Below are 17,713 nucleotides of genomic sequence, written 5' to 3' on the forward strand. Positions count from 1 at the left end.
TGTGCTTAACTCATATCGGTGACAACAAATAGTTTAACATTGGTGCTGTCATAGGTCCGGTTTGCGATTACAGCCGATGTCTTGTGGTTGATTATAGGAGTTCTTTAACAGCAAGGTCCAGCATTACTAGAGCTTTGTTTAAAGGGCAGCCACTTGGACAGTGGTACGCTTGGACTCGGGTGTAAGTAGTTTAATATTGATGCATAGGCTTTGAGGTGACCAGGGTCAGGCTAGTGTATACAATTTTTATCCTGTTCTATTTTCTTTTGCATCACTCGCACTTCATTCAGTGTTACTGCATAGATGGTGTGTTGAATGATAGGAAGGAAATAGAATCATATGTATAATCTTGGCCAAGATGGCCTTGGAGTATGTTTAAGCCCAACTTTAGGCACACATGATTCCCAGCTTGGGTGAGCATACCGAGATAACTGTCCAGGTTGAAGTTCATTCCGATATACTGTTAACGCTTCTTTGAGTAATTGTATAAACATGACTGAACAAAAATCTTTGTGGTTTTTAAAAACCCATCAAAGCCAGAGACTCAGACTGGTGGTCATGATACGGGCATTTCACGATACCTTGTGAAGCATAACTTCCAGACCGGTGACAGACGAAGTAGAAATGCTTCTTTTTCAGGTGGCCGCAAGTCTCTGTACCTGTCCTTGCAATGAAGTGACTGCGTGTGTCTTTCTCCACCTTTTCCTTCTATGACTTGAAAGCTGATCAGGATAATAAAATAAAGCAAATGTTACATGTATGCAGTGTGTCAAGGGGAATCAGTTTATTGTAAGCCCACGTTGGTTGTGCAGAATATCTTATGGGGTAATTTAGAAGAAGAAAGAAGATTAAGTACCCTGGACACTTGTATGTTCAGTCTGCATTTCAGGGTGTGTAATGCACAGAACTAGCGTTACAAAGTTGAATCGTAGACATGTTGTGGAACTCGGTAGTTATGAAGAAGAGGTTCAGTGACATCTTTTCTCTTTTCCTGATGAGGATCAAGCATTTGTTTTTCTCAGGGCAAAATTTTAGAGCGAAGCATAATGGAATTGAAGAAAAAGAAGATATAAAAAAGTGACAAGAATGATGTTGCTTCTTGTACATTTTTAAACTATGCTTTGTTTGAGTACATTTTGCAGCTTTCATACAGAGATCAAACTCCTGCGAAGACAGTATGTATAGAAACTGTAAGCTAATTTGCTTTATTAATTTGAGGTTGACACTGTGACATGGCGTCTAATTATAGCAGCACAAAGTGACTGCCATCAAAATTTTTTTCGTGAGCAACGCCAAGAACTGCATGAAATGACAACTCTACATCTTACAAATTTCCGTTCTGAACGAGAAAGAAAATACAGAGAATCATACCTTATCTATAAGTTCAAGGCATTGCAACAAATAGGCATTAACATTTCAAAAGGAGCTTTATAATCTATCCGCTATGCTAAATTTCAAGCTATAGGCAACAATACTTAGTTTGGTTTCTTGGCGTATCCTTCTTTTTTTCTTTCCCCTTCTTTTTCTCAGCCGGCGTGTCAGGCGCCGTTGACATGCCGGCTAACACGCGTGCGTTGGCACGTGCTTGACACCTTGTTTTCCCCGTGTTTTAACTGAACAATTAGTAGATTTAAATTTTTTGCACATTGGGGATTCAGGAAATATAAAACTTCGACAGGAGCTATCATTAGAACTAGTGTACAGTACTTCTAGCACTTCTTTAATCAAACAATGCAAAATTTGCGCTTTGGTTGACTCAGCTTTTACTTATTGTGTTAAGATTGATATGAAGTGCTACTTTGTTTTTTCTGCTGTGTGTACGTTTTTAGACGCAATCCTTTCCATTGTATGGAGTTCTCGCTCACACAAAGCCATGTACTCGATTGCAGATCGACCTTAGGCAGAAGTGCAATCTCATACCTGTGCACTTGCCTCTATTCATTAGTGTGCAATACCGCGCAAGCCTGTGCATAACTATACGACGACTGTAAAGCATATGAAAGCTCCAGCACCAGTTTAAGGCACAAGATTAGACCAGATTTCTTGAATAGAAAAGCTGATTTAACACATTATTAATGTACAAGGAGGCTTGTCCATGCTACCTAACCTGACAACTATTGCTTCTAGACCCTAAAGAATGCAGTAAAAAAAAAAAGTAGGTGCTTGCTGCAATGGGGAGAAACAAATTTTTCCTGTACCATACTATAGGTGCTTACCCATTTCCAAGTTTGCAAAGCGAGTGCTTTCCTGCATGGCATGGCCACCACTATGGCTAATATTCATGCTACCAAATCTGCATATATTGTATCGCATGGTTTACCTTACAGAAGTTGGGAACTAGAAGCAGGGTTCATACTTAGTATATTTGTTTTCTTTCTTTCATTAGTTAAAGTAAAAATAGCAAATCATTAACTTCATTCATGCTCCTCCAGTCACTTTTCTCTTATAGAATGTATTCTAGGGTTTTATGCGCTAAAACCACGATTTGATTATGAGGCATGCCATAGTGGCGCAGTCCGGATTAATTTTGACCACGAGGGGATCTTTAAACGGACACTAAAGCGAAACAATAAATCAGTTTAGACTAATGAAGCATTGTTTGAGAACCCTGCAGGCAGTGATTTCAAAAAAATAGTTTGATTATTAGATGAGAAAATGAAGGTCCAAGTATCAGTATTTGAATTTCGCGCCGAAACCCCAGCGCCGGTACGTTAGCATGACGTCAGGGATTCCAACGTATGTTTTCGCATTTGGGCCGCGTTGGCTGAATAAAGGTTCCTGAAACTTGCCATGTTTAATATTTGGTTCCTTTAGAACTAAATATAGTCAATCTGTACCGCTATATATAATTAGTAGGCCCTAGAAGATGCCATCAAAATCCACGACGTCACAGCCCCCAGGTGCGGGAACTCAAGTAGGCGTCGCCACCCGTATTTCGTTCTTGCGCTTTTTCTGGCTTACAAAACGTCTTATCATTGTAACAGTGGTGTTTTTGGTGTTGTAGAATGGTAATTTACTGATGCAGAAGAAATAATTTTTCACTTTAGTGTCCCTTTAACGTGCCACACAGGCGTTTCTTGCATTTCGCTCCCATCTAAATGCGGCCGCCGCGGCGGGTACATTTTTTTAAAACTTAAATATGCGATTCCTAAAAAAGATCCATCAGCAATGATTCTGCGTTGCTTCGATTCAAAACAGCAATGATAAGCATGCAATTTAATGTATGATGGTATAAGTTGCAGCTAGTGCATGGTCAGGTAAAATGTTAAGCATGAAAGCACCATAAATGAGCACATTTCAAGCAATAAGTGAACAAGTGAATCGTTCACTCTGCAAGCCCATAATGCAAAAATAACAGGTGCAGCGGTAATCATGCGTTGCTTTGAGAGAATAAGCAAGTGTCTTACCTGGCATTGTCAGAAAGTGATACCTCTCATATTCCGGCTCGAAGAAATGCACGCTGATATGGCGGTACTCCAGTTCTTTCAAAGTCTGGGCTACTTCACACTCGTCGCAGTTGTACTTCGGGTGAGTGATTTTGTGCACAAGTTTTATGTGCCTCTGCAGACTGAGATTGTTCGCTAACCGCCGGTCGCAGTACTGACATTCAAAGGAAGCAACTTTCGCCATTGCGAGACCACGAAGAGAAGCATGGGGTTTCCTAAAAACCGATTACGTAACTATGCTCAGTGCGTGCAAGCAGGCCTTTTATATCTGCGGGTGCTCTGACCATGGAGGAAAAAAAAAGCTGGGAGATGCTGACGTCACTCTTTGCGAAGCATGAGTGACGTCGGAAGGCGTGGCAGATATCCTCTCTTGTGCATATCTCTCTCCTCCGGCCCGCAACCATGCACGAACTGCGTGGGCTGCACGGGCGCGCCTGTAGCAATCCGAAAGCATCTACTATTCTGACAAAAGATGCAATCGCGATGTAACGTTGGCGAAGTCTGAGTATTCTGCCCTGGCATTGAAACAAGTTTAAAATAAACTCCTCACATTAGACCGTCATGTTGGACTCCGCAAAAGTTGCGGGATTTTGTGAAAAGCAATATGGTTTATTGGTCCAGCCAACTGAAACTGTCCTGATGGCTTCTAGACCCACCATGTTGTATTAGTGGTTTTGGCGTTGCGCTGCGAAAGTTAGGTTGTGGGATCACATCTCGGTCGTGGAGGCCGCATTTCGACGGGGTTCGACGAAGTAAAAATGCAATGCCCGTGTACCGTACGTTGAATACATGTTAACGAATCCCGCACGGTGAAAATTAATCTGCAGTTCACTGCTACGGTGTGCCTCATTATCAGTTCTCGGCTTTGGCACGTGAAGTGTCAAAATTTGAATGTTTGATTAACCGCAGGTACGGTGGCTGCCTAGTTCCTGCGTCATTTTAGATTACCTTTATCGTTCATTTCTACCTTCGTTTCCTCTGTTTGGGCTCCCTGGGGCTAGCCGATAGTGGTTATGGCTAGACGCGGCGATGAAAAAATCAACGAGTCTAGAAGTTCAGGACAACATTCATTTGGGCTAGATGGTGCATACTTGATTTAGGAAGGAACAGCGCCAACGAAGACGTTCACAAGTGGGGAGAACGACACAGGACAAGCACCATGTTAAAATTGGCTCCAAGGCGCTGTCAATACAGGTTAAGAAAATGTTAGTAAGCACTGGGGCTACGCAGGATCCAATACAAATCCCTTGTCTTTGTCGATAAAACTTGTTCTCGAAAGAGATTAACGTCACATCTAGGTAAAATTCTAGCATTTTCATAAAATTATATATTGACACGCCAGAGGAGTTTTGGAACTCTACTGCACCGTTACTTTCTATAGCATCTCTGACAGAACGAAATAAGGCATCGTGGGGCACTGAGTAAAACAAGTCTTCAACATCTACTGAAAACACATAACCATTGGAAGTACATTCCTCAAGAAACCTAACAACATCTTTTGAACTCTTTGTGGCGTACAGATCTTGAACTTTAAGGGATGTAACTTGCTTTTGAAGAAACTTGCTTAACACAATCAGCCAAGTTCCATTTTCGCTGACCACTGTTCTGAATGGCACGGACAGTTTGTGCGTTTTGGCCGTAAGGAACATGGAAAGGGCATTGCTTTTGCTGTTACCAATGTCATTGGCCAGCGTGCTCAGATCTAATTCTTTGCACATCGCAGCCGCCTTGCCTCTCACTCGCGTCGCACTAGCTTTCAGAGGGATAAAGTTCTTTGCAATTGCTTCGCCGGCTCTTTTTTGAAACTCTTCCTCGGTGAGCACCACAAACCCACCATCCTTGTCAGCTTGAAGAAGCCGGAGTCTATTCTTCCTGAAATACGACACGACTTTTCCCATAGAATCTTTGCTAGTCAACGTGTTAGTTCTGGTCGTAGATCTTATAAGCGTATCCACACCATCCAGAAGGCATCTTTCACGGTTTTCTTCCAACGCCTTTCCTGCTATGCGCCTATTAAGCGCCAGGAATTCATGTGCTTCTATCCGTGGCTCGTGGCTGAATTTCGGACCTTTGTTCAACACATGCCTGACATCGTTGGCAAGATCAACGTCTCCGATGACCGTCACCAGCCTTTCCGGGGGCTTCTTGTCCTTCTTCAGAGAAGACGACTGTAAACACTGGTTCAGTGTCTGAGCCCATCAAAATATATATGTATATATATATATATATTATAGAGAGAGAGAGAGAGAAAGAACAGCGCATTAGTAACTCCCAGTTATGGATATCCATACATTTGTTCCCGCGCGCAGGCATCATGTAATGAATGATTGTAGACCAAAAAATATTTCGCGTTTCTTTCCGGATAAATACATGAACATTAATAATGCCTTGGTTTTCATACTTATTAAGAAGTAAAGGAACATTACAGGTTAGCGACTGCATTAGATAAATTGTTAGCCTTTTTGGCACGAGCCATCTATCTTGGCTGTAGTCCCGACAGTGATTTTACAAGTGAAGAGACTTTGTTAGAGGAAAAAAATATGAATACAGTAAAGGAAAGCCATACACATCTGGCAGTTTGAAATCGCGTTAAATTTGGTGAAAAGTGGTGATGTTGTCTGGAGGTATGGAACGTTAGCAATAATTCCGACGTGCACGTTTCTGAAGAAAAAGCTTGTGTTAGTGTGCACAGTGGTGCCCCACACACGCATGCAGTAGTTAATATGAGACGCAAATAGTGCCTGGTAAATTTGTAATTTCAACTGTTCTGGAAAGAAATAATATTTTTAAGGCCGTTGTGGCTGGACCATCCCAATGAAGTGGAAAGGAGCGCGTTCGCTTTAGGAATGACATCGCAAGCCTCCAGACCAGAGACAAACAGGCTGGTATCATCCACATATAGAATGGTTGTTGCCTCGCTTTCTGCAAGGGTTCATCGAGCAATAAGGTTCCCAAAGAGCTCCAGCCGCACGGGAAGGTGCGAGGTGAAATCCGGCAACACTCATGCAGGCGGCTGTTCCCCCACTCTCCATTCCCCCCAGCCGCACTTTGCTTCGCTGCACTGCTCATTCTTGGCTCAGCAGCCGTCCGATATGGAGGTTCCCATTGTTGATCGCGCCAAGTACGAGATTTGTTCCGCAATTCGCTTTTTGCATGCCAAGGGGACTCCCCCGTGGATATTCATCATCAGTTGACAGAGGTGTATGGCGACAAGTGCATGTCCGTTCAACACGTCCGAAAGTGGTTTAGGGAGTTTAGTGCCGGTTGAAAGAAAGTCCACGATGAAGAACGGAGTGGAAGACCGTCAGTTTCGAAGGTGGTTATCAAGATGGCCCAACGCAAAGTGCTTCAGAAGAGGAGGATCAACATCTGTGAACTTATAGCTCAGATTCCTGGAAGTTCTTACGGTACAGTGGAAAGAGCTTTGACTAATGTATTGGGGTATCAGAAGTGTTGTGCTCAATGGATACCGCGGCTATTGAAATCAGACTACAAGGAGAAACGCCTTGACTGTGCTCGCCAGTTTCTTCAAAATTGTCAAGAAGATAAGGGAGGATTGTTGGACTCCATTTTTATGGGAGACAAAAAGTGGGTGTTTCATTTCACTCCTGATATGAAATAAAAATCCCAAGAGTGGCGTCACCCAGAGTCACCAGTCGCAAAGAAGTTCAAACTCCTTCTGCTGGCAAAGTCATGGCCACTGTTTTTTGGGATCATAAGGGAGTACTGCTGATCGATTTAATGGAACGTGGGACAACAATCAACTCTGAGAGTTATTGTGCAACACTATGAAAACTCAGGCAAGCTATTCAGAACTGCCGGCGAGGACAACTGGCAGCCAGTGTAACACTGCTTCACGACAACGCCCGACCTGACGTCTCCTGTCAAACCCAGGAACTTTTGACAAACTTTGGGTCGACTGTCATGCCCCACCCACCGTACAGTCCGGACCTTGCACCTAGTGATTATCACTTGTTCCCCAAACTAAAGGAACATTTGAGTAGCCAACGCTTCCGGAGCGATGAAGTCGAAGAGGTGAAATGCTTCCTCAATGGGTCGGCGGCAGACTTCTACAACACTGGGATACAGAAATTGGAGCACTGTATACAAAAATGCATAGAAAAAGATGGCGATTATGTAAGTTTCATCTTTCCAATAATGTAAATTTCTATGAGAATAAACAATGTTCTCTACTTCTAAAATTGATGGGAACCTTATTTCTGGATCAACCCTCGTATGTCTATCATGTCATTAACGTAAATGTCGAAGGGGACCTAAAATGCTGCCCTGTGGGACACCTAACAATATTGCCGTCCGAGGAAATACTATTTCCAATGACGACGCATTGCCTGCAATCAAGCAGATACGAACACAACAAAATATGTCATTCCATGTACACCGTTGGCAGTCAACTCTGTTAATAGAATCTTGTGTTGCAGACTGTCAAAATCCTTGCTGTAGTCAATAAATATCTGGACTACTAGGTTTCATTTTTCTAGCTTCTTGATTAACACCTGCTGAACAAGCAGTGCAGTTTCGGTAGAGCAGGTCATCAAAGCTGTTTCTCCATCGCCAGGGTTTGTGTCATGCTCTCCAACCATGATTCCTCGCTCCTTTGTGCCCTCCAGAGGGGCACGGTCATGGCCCCCCAAACAAGGGGCTTAAATCACCACAGCAATGAAATTGCAATTTTTCGCTTTTAATATGCTTCAGTGCAATACATTGCATAAGCTTCCCTGCTTAACTCAACTGTAATGCGGCAGAGGTGACTTTAGGAACACTTTCTAGACATGCCAAACAATATGTGCATTCTGGTCAGAACTACACCTGACTTAACATTCCGACACGTCGGCATATGGATGGCCCTTGTGCAGTTTAAGAGCACGAATATGCATGCTGGTTTTGCCTTGAGGAAATGTGATTTCTTAAACACGTTTCAATGCCCTAGACTGAGCTTCACCGCAATGCAGTTGTGTTATGCACTGGAGCTTCTGTAATGTATTGCGGTCCATCACTGCAGCAACGTCAGAACCAGCTTTGAATGGGTGTCATGTGAGTTATTAGATGTCTCGGTGCTCATACTGTGACAGATGACGGCACATGTGCGCATGTATAGTCGGGAACATGTGCAAGGCTGTGTTGCAGTCTCGTATATGGAGCTTGCAAGATGGGCGAAGCAAGGGCCCAAATCACCACAACCCTGCCGGAAATAGCTCTAAATCCCTGCCTGTACACTTCTTAAGGGTTTCGGTGCTTTTACCGTAACCGGAGATTACACATATAATACTATATTTTCAAAACTGAGCTCATTGGAACATCTTCCTGTTCATGCTATGCACACAAAAATGAGGAATAAGGGAAAAATTATGCACATCTCACACCCTGTGGGAATTGATGTAAGTGAAGCTTTCCATGCTGGATGCTCTGATTGACGATAATTAGCAGTGTTGACGGCTAAAGCTTAATTTCTTCAACGTTTAGGCTAACACGAGATTGGCGAATTGATGTTAAACGTTACCTTGTGGGCACCACTGCTGTTTGTCTGCGTAATAGGCAGAACACACAGGGAGAGGTGTTTGCATGAGGCATTGTTGTGGGCCATATCTTATAACCTGAGAGGGTTGAGTGTTGTCATTTCCTCATATGGCACACCGCGTTATGGCAGAAGTTTTAAACTTGAATTGGATTATGGGGCTGTACGTGCCAAAACGACACTCAGATTATGAAGCACGGCATAGTGGCAGACTCGAGATTAATTTTGACACCGTGATGTTCTTTAATGTGTCCCAAAATCTAAGTGCACATGGGTTTTCCATTTCTCCCCCGTCAAAATGTGGCTCCTGCGATTGGGATCAAATCCATGACCTCTCGCAATGCCATAGCAGCAGAGCTAATGCAGCGGGCACAGAAGTGTTGATTTGACGGTCAACCACTTCTGTAGTGTTTCCTGGACGCTGCAGTGTGCTTTAATTAATGCGGCTCTGCTTCTGCATGCCCTGTGTGAATTGCCCGCTTGACATATTTTCATTGTGTTTATTTTTTCAGAAATAGCAGCAACGTATTGTATTGTGCCTTGAACATAAGCACACCGCAACCGCTGTTGTATGTTAGTGGAGTTTCCTTGCCTTCTCATGTCACTTCCCCCATCTTATATGGGAACTGCCTCTTCTCCTCCCTCTTCTTCTCTCTACAGTTCTATCTGTGTCCCCTCTCGCCTCGCACATAAGCGCTGCAGTTTCTTCAGTGCTTCTGAGGGGAGTCACGGATAATTGCAGCTGTCAGGTGGCTAATGTGACAACGGCCAGGGAGCTCCACAGGGCATTGTGCACATTCGATGCGGTGGGGTGAAAACAAGCTTCTCCCATCTCCTTTCCTCTCTTACTTGTGCCTGTCATGTATATACACACTCTGAACACCCCCCCTCCCCCCCGACGTGGTGTGTGTGACATCAGCAGCAGTCCACCGCAGCAGCTGGAGTGGGAAAGTCAAAGGAAGAGACAAAGAAAGCTTCACTTTAAAACAAAATGCGTAAAGGTTTCTATGCTTACCCAATGAGGAAACCCGTCCGTCACGTAAGATGATTGCTTTCAAGATAAGGCCCGCATGAGCGAGCGAATTGTAAGATCGGGCCTGCGCAGCCGTGCCATAAGCAGCGGCCGCTGATGTACAGTTGATAATGGTTTGCATCGAGAGGAGGCAGCATCATTGACCACATCTACGTATGACGTCTACCTAACGTGACACTGTTCAATTACGTCACGTAGAACAGCACGCATTGGCCAATGCTCATCTTCCATGAAGCAGCAACATCATCCAAATGCACCATGATATAAAAGGAGTGAACAGTGCTACTACTGGCCTCTGCTTCATACTCATGCTGGTCTCAGTTTAACATTTTGGTGTTGCAAATGCGCTTCTCCATTTCATGATTTTTTTCGTGGCGTTTCTCGCAATTATATTAAATGCAGCAGCATATGACGACAAAACAGTAGGTGATCAGTCGCAAATGCTTATGCATCATTTAGATAACTCCCACAGGATACTCTGCATGTAATTTTATCTTTTTCCACTTTCAGTATGCTTCAGCGCTATGGTATGCTTGACCGCGTAACCTTGCTATGTCCAGTGTTTGTGACCCCTTCCCACTGTTGGTATACTTCATCACAATGCTAAGTGCATGGTTGAATGCGTAACACCACTGTATTGGGATGAAGCTAACTTATGGGTCTGACATTACAGTTTTAATTTAGCGTACACAACTATAGCGTATGCTATACGCTAAAGCATATATAGCGTATGCTAAGCAGCACACATTTCTTTAGGTTGCGTTGGCCTGTGAGATGTTCAGATCTTAGAGGCCATGTGCCATCATTGCAGCTATCTCCCGACTGTAGCTATAGGTGGTGCTAACATGTCGGATGTTTCTTTCGTTAGGTTTCAACTCACTCGAAACGAGAAGCGATCTCGAAAACACCACAACGTAATACTCTGTCGTTGAAGCAGCCTGAGGCTAAGTGAAAGCCATTTACACAGTCAGTTGCAAAGAACGAAGTCCATTTTACAAAAGCAACGCCAAATTCAATTCGAAGCTGGCAGCCGGGGCCGCCGCCATGTTTCACGCAAATTCCGCAAACCACGCAAAGACACTAATGCTAAATCTGAGAAATAGTGCACGTACGCTATACGCAATGGGTCGTTTAGCGTTCTGCGCATGCGCAGTGATGACCCACTATTTTATAGCGTACGCTAAACTAAAACTGTCTATTATGCAGCACATTTTAGATGCTTGCTGGTTTTAAAGTCCGAAAGCTGAGATACAACAGCGTCGCACACTATCACGTGAGGAAAACGAACCGCTGCATGCAGCAAGTAGCGTCAGCATAAGCACTAGATTACAGTTGAACAGCTCTACAATGAAGACCACAATTAATTTGCCTGTAAAACAAAGAAACTTATGCGTCCCTGGCGGCTGATTTACGTTTATAAAACGAATGCCGCACCAGTGCCGCCACTGCCCCGCGAAGGTGTCACCAGGGTAAGCTGTGTGCTAGCGCTAACAGCAGTGTATTTGAAGAGCGTGCTGATATTACTAGTTCTGTTGCCCTGCTCCAGGATTCACTCACCTCGTATGCTACTTGTTGTGACGGATCAACGGCTGACGAATGCATGGATAGGCCGCGAATGTCAACGAAGGCGACCAAAAATTTTGCAGCAAGGGAGGCTTAGGGGCACTAGACAATCGGGGGCTTTGCTTTGCATGGTTCCTGCATTTGGTTGGAGAGCAAGCTGGGAACCTCAATGGAGCATACGGTGGCTACAGTAGAACGTGCTGTCAGGGATATTTTGCAGAGAAAAATTAGCGGTCTATTTCATTAAGTCTCTCTTGAATTCTTGTTAAAGATTTTCTTTTGTTGAAAGTGCTTAGCTATTGTGAGCAGTGAGCTGCGCAACCTTTAAAACAAAGTGACCTGCATAGCGAAGGATTTTGAAGGTGCGAGCACTTTGTTAAAAAGGCGTTTGACTACATAGATACATTCAGAGCAGCGCTTTCTACCCTTTAGCCCATGCAGAATTTGTAGGTCCTATTTGCGCCACCAGGATCTGCCGATGTACTGCAGTGAAGCCTTTAATATGTGTCCCAATGTCCAGTGCTACGGAGTTCAACATATCCATTTAATGTCTGAGCAAGTTTGATGTATGAAGTTTCATATACATGTAATTCTCTTGGTGATTCACCACCTGTTATTTAAGCAGTAATTCTATTTATAATTGTTTCATATTGTTACGTAGGAAGACGCAGACGAAAAGCTATGTACAAATATATTTACAAGGAAAATACGCTGCGCTTGGCCAAGAGGCAACAGCCCGCGCTAGCTTCTAATCGTCGTCGTCGTCTTCACACTGCTGGCCTTTCGTGATCGCGCATATTGTGCCGTAGCACTACCCCCGGCTGCAAAAGCGCCGTCCCGGAGCGACTAAAGATCGGACTCGGAAGCAGTGTAGTAGGCCTTGAGCCTACTGACGTGTACGACATCACTAGATGCCACAGGAGAGGACGAGGTTGAAGCCACAGGAGCAATTTCGTAAGTCACAGGCGTCACCTGGCGCAGCACGCGGTAGGGCCCTGTGTATCGCGAAAGGAGCTTCTCTGAAAGTCCGACGTGACGAGAGGGCGACCACAGGAGCACGAGCGCACCAGGTGAAAACTGTACGTCACGATGGCGGGCGTTGTACTGACACTGCTGAGTGGTCTGTGAGGCCGTCAGTCGAGCACGGGCAAGCTGGCGTGCATGGTCAGCGAGGGCGATGGCGTCGCGCGCATACTCGCTTGTTGAGACCGCAGCAGGAGGAAGTGCCGTGTCTAGGGGCAAGGTAGGTTCGCGACCGTACAGTAGATAAAAGGGAGAAAATCCGGCGGTGTCGTGCCGGGAAGAATTGTACGCAAATGTTACGTAAGGAAGGGCAATGTCCCAGTCGTGGTGGTCCTTGGAAACGTACTTGGCCAGCATATCGGTAAGAGTACGGTTTAACCGCTCTGTCAGGCCATTGGTTTGAGGATGGTATGAAGTAGTCAGTTTGTGTTGAATGGAGCAGGAACGCACAATGTCAGCGATAACTTTCGAGAGGAAGTTTCGACCACGGTCAGTCAGCAGCTGTCGCGGGGCGCCATGAAGCAAGATAATGTCACGCAAGAGAAAGTCCGCGACGTCAGTGGCGCAGCTGGTAGGGAGAGCCCGAGTGATAGCGTATCGGGTGGCGTAATCAGTCGCGACGGCTACCCATTTGTTCCCAGAAGATGACGTGGGAAAGGGACCGAGCAGGTCTAATCCAACACGAAAGAACGGTTCCACAGGGACGGTGATCGGCTGGAGATGACCGGCAGGTAGCACCTGAGGTGTCTTCCGACGCTGGCAGGGATCACAGGCAGCAACATAGCGTCGAACGGAGCGAGCGAGACCAGGCCAATAGAAGCGGCGGCGGACGCGGTCGTACGTGCGGGTTACCCCAAGATGTCCTGAAGTGGGTGCGTCATGCATCTCAAAGAGCACAGTCTGTCGTAGCTGTTTTGGCACGACAAGAAGAAGGTCAGAGCCGTCAGGGAGGAAGTTCCTTCGATACAGAATGCCACCCTGGAGGACATATCGGCGAACGGATGCGTCGGTAGGTGTAGAGCGCAGACGCTCGATAAGTGCTCGCAGCGATAGGTCTCGGTACTGCTCATCGGCGATGTTACCGAAGGCAGAGACAGAGAAAATGCCGTTGGCGCTACTACTGTCGGCGTCGTCAGGCTCGTCGACCGGGTAGCGAGACAGGCAGTCAGCGTCCTTGTGTAGTCGGCCAGATTTATAGGTGACAGTATACGAATATTCTTGGAGGCGTAAGGCCCAGCGACCAAGTCTTCCTGTAGGATCTTTCAGTGAGCATAACCAGCAAAGCGCGTGATGGTCTGTGACAACGGAAAAGGATCGGCCATATAAGTATGGGCGGAATTTCGCAACCGCCCAAACTAGGGCCAGACACTCACGCTCAGTGATGGAATAGTTGCGCTCCGCGGGTGAGAGGAGCCTGCTGGCGTAAGCGATAACACGGTCGTGGCCACGCTGGCGTTGTGCCAGTACTGCTCCAATTCCGTGACCGCTGGCATCAGTACGGACTTCGGTAGGCGCAGAAGGATCGAAATGGGCCAAAACGGGAGGCGTTGTGAGAATGTCGATTAGATGAGAGAATGCAGAGGCCTCGTTATCGCCCCACTGGAAAGGAGCGTCTTTTTTCAAAAGGTCGGTTAGTGGTCGTGCTATGGCGGCGAAATTTCTCACGAAACGGCGGAAGTACGAACAAAGGCCGATGAAGCTGCGCACATCCTTGACACACTTCGGAACAGGGAAGTGCGTAACAGCATGGATCTTGCCTGGGTCCGGTTGCACTCCGTTCGCGTCAACGAGATGTCCAAGGACGGTAATCTGGCGACGGCCGAATTGGCACTTCGATGCGTTGAGTTGCAGACCGGCTCGCCGAAAAACGTCCAGGACTGCTGAGAGGCGCTCGAGGTGCGTAGCGAACGTTGGGGAGAATACGATAACGTCGTCCAAGTAGCACAGGCACGTGGACCATTTGAAACCGTGAAGAAGGGAGTCCATCATGCGTTCAAAAGTGGCAGGGGCGTTACATAGACCGAACGGCATCACTTTGAATTGATAAAGACCGTCGGGTGTGACAAAAGCAGTCTTCTCGCGGTCGAGATCGTCCACGGCAATCTGCCAGTAGCCGGAGCGAAGGTCAATAGAAGAGAAATAGCGAGCACCGTGGAGGCAGTCAAGGGCGTCATCAATCCGAGGTAGGGGATACACGTCCTTTTTGGTAACCCTGTTAAGGTGCCGATAATCCACGCAAAAGCGCCATGAGCCATCCTTCTTTTTGACCAGTACTACAGGTGACGCCCATGGACTATATGATGGTTCAATAATGTTCTTGGCAAGCATTTTGCGAACTTCTGCGTGAATAACTTGACGCTCAGCTGGTGACACTCGATACGGGCGGCGATGAATAGGAGGGGCATCGCCGGTATTAATGCGATGTTTGACAGCTGTAGTTTGGGCTAAAGGACGATCGTTAAAGTCAAAAATATCGTGGTAGGAAAACAGAACGCGGTAGAGTTCACGAGCGTGCTCGGAGGGCAAGTCGGGGGCAATCATTTTCCGTAAGTCAGCGATGGTACAATTTGCCGACTGCGATGGTAGAGGAGTATCGGATGAAGTGTCGTCTACTGCAATGGATGCTACTGAGTGATCCTCGAATGAACAAAGCTGGGCCAAAGACATCCCACGTGGCAGCACTTGTGTCGTCAAGCCAAAGTTGACCACTGGCAGGCAGACGCAATTCGCCGTAATAGATAAAACTGTATGGGGTACTGTGATCCCATGTGTAAGGAGGACGTCTTGCATAGGAGCCGCGATGTAGTGACCGTCGGGGACTGGTGGGGATGACACTAGGTCAACGTAGGTCAGTGCCGAAGGTGGCAAGCGAACGAAGTCGGCGGAACTGAGGCGACTGGGGTGTGGTTCAGCAGGATCCAGAACAGGCAGGTCAAGGCGGAGAGTACTGGCGGAACAATCGATGAGAGCAGAATGTGCGGAAAGGAAGTCTAAGCCGAGGATGATGTCGTGGGGACAGTGGGCGATGACTGTGAATAGCACGATTGTTGAGCGATCGGCGAAGGAGACGCGGGCGGTACACATACCAATTACGGGGGCTGTTCCGCCATCGGCGACACGGACAACAGGCGTCGTGGCGGGCGTGATAATTTTCTTGAGCCGGTTACGAAGGTCAGCGCTCATTACGGACAAATGCGCCCCAGTGTCTATGAGAGCAGACACAGAAACACCGTCGACTTGCACGTCAAGAAGGTTCAGATGAGTGGGCAAAGTCAGTAGAGGATTTGGCGGCGTAGGGAGCAATGCAGCGTCACCTCGAGGCGCTGCATCGTCTAGTTTTCCGGCTGGGAGCGGCGTCCGAAGGGAGTCGGCGAATAGGAGCGACGGGGCTGGGGAGAGCGAGATTGTCGTCGTTGGGGCGAAGGCGAACGAGAATAGGGGCGGTTCGTTGCAGGAGAATCAGTGGCGGCATTATCGGAGCGTGCGGCATAGGGACGAGAAGGGCCACCTGAGGGGCGAGAGTAGGCAGTATAAGTAGGCCGGCTCGGGGAACTCCAGCGACTACGACAGTGCCGAGAAATGTGCCCGATTCGATGGCAGTGGAAACAAATAGGCTTGTCGTCAGCAGTGCGCCATTCAGATGGGTTGCGGAAACGTGGTGGGTAAGAAGATGCGGGACGGGGCGAAATCGAAGAAGCCGGGCGGGTATTAGGGCGATGGGCCGAGCAGATGGTGTGAAGACCCATGTTTTCAAACTCCTGGCGGACAACTGCCTGGATCAGTGAGACCGTGACTGCAGATGTGTTGGTGGGACTGGAGTCGAAGGCAGCCGGATAGGCGGCCTCGATCTCACGCCGGACGATCCTGGTAACATCGGCAGTGTTGTTGGGACGAGGAGCGTCGGCACAGGAAGATGTCGCTGGGGTGTTGGGCAGACGGGCAAACTGCTGGTCAATACGTCGGCTTTTGGCGAGTTCCAGGCGGCGGCACTCTCTTATAACAGCATCCACCGTCGCTACGTTGTTGCAAACGAGCAAGTTGAAGGCGTCATCGGCAATGCCTTTGAGGATGTGGGAAACCTTGTCTGACTCAGTCATGTGGGTGTCAACTTTGCGGCACAGAGCCAAGACGTCCTGAATGTACGTGACATAGGGCTCTGTTGACGTCTGCACACGGCCGGAAAGCGCCTTCTGCGCGGCAAGTTGTTGACCGTAGGGGTTGCCGAACAAGTCTCGAAGCTGTGTCTTAAGTGAATCCCAACTGGTGAGCTCATCTTCGTGCGTGCGATACCAAACTCGAGGTGTGCCACCGAGGTAAAAGACTACGTTGGCGAGCATAATAGTAGGGTCCCACCGGTTATTGCGGCTGACGTGTTCATACAGGCTGATCCAGTCATCGACGTCTTCCCCATCTTGGCCCGAGAATACGCCAGGATCACGGGGAGCGGGGAGAGTGATGTAGGTCGTCGAAGTGGCAGCAGGTGTCGGAGCCGGCGGAGTCGGGTTGTCGTCGCCGGGAGCCATGAAGGAAGGCTCGACGTACCGTCCACTGCGAAGCTCCGTGACGAGGTACAGGGAACGTCCACCTCCACCAGATATGTTACGTAGGAAGACGCAGACGAAAAGCTATGTACAAATATATTTACAAGGAAAATACGCTGCGCTTGGCCAAGAGGCAACAGCCCGCGCTAGCTTCTAATCGTCGTCGTCGTCTTCACACTGCTGGCCTTTCGTGATCGCGCATATTGTGCCGTAGCAATATAACAAGGTTTAATTGTAATGAATTATTGCTATACGACATTCTTTCCATTACTATAACTAATACTCTCAAGCTTGGAATCTCCCAGCTTCCTCATACAGTTGGCCAATGTGACAGTGCACCTGACACAACAAGCCATGTCGTACACTTACTCTGTGCATATTCACAGCCCATGCAAGCTTGTGCTGAAAGCTTGTTGCTGCTTGCAGAGGTAAACGTTTCACTTGACTGTTGTAATGATCTCGCTGACTATGTGATGGAATGAACAGTTACTCCACAATAAAACATAGTATGAGGCCATTTTGTAAACATGAGCTTGAAGTAAAACTGTGCCATGCATCGTCGAAAAAGGAAAAC

At 47.0% G+C, this 17,713-nt stretch overlaps 1 long non-coding RNA gene across 1 annotated transcript in view; it reads right to left on the reverse strand.

Moving 5' to 3' along the window:
* LOC126543015 (uncharacterized) overlaps nt 1-3,375 on the reverse strand; it is a 16,936-nt gene extending 13,561 nt beyond the window's left edge. Inside the window, exon 1 of the long non-coding RNA XR_008615016.2 lies at nt 582-3,375. This is a non-coding gene — a long non-coding RNA (uncharacterized lncRNA). The remainder of the gene's footprint in view (nt 1-581) is intronic.
* Between the last annotated feature and the right edge of the window lie 14,338 nt (nt 3,376-17,713).

Source organism: Dermacentor andersoni, chromosome 2 (genome assembly GCF_023375885.2).
Source record: "Dermacentor andersoni chromosome 2, qqDerAnde1_hic_scaffold, whole genome shotgun sequence".
NCBI classification, from domain to species: domain Eukaryota; kingdom Metazoa; phylum Arthropoda; class Arachnida; order Ixodida; family Ixodidae; genus Dermacentor; species Dermacentor andersoni.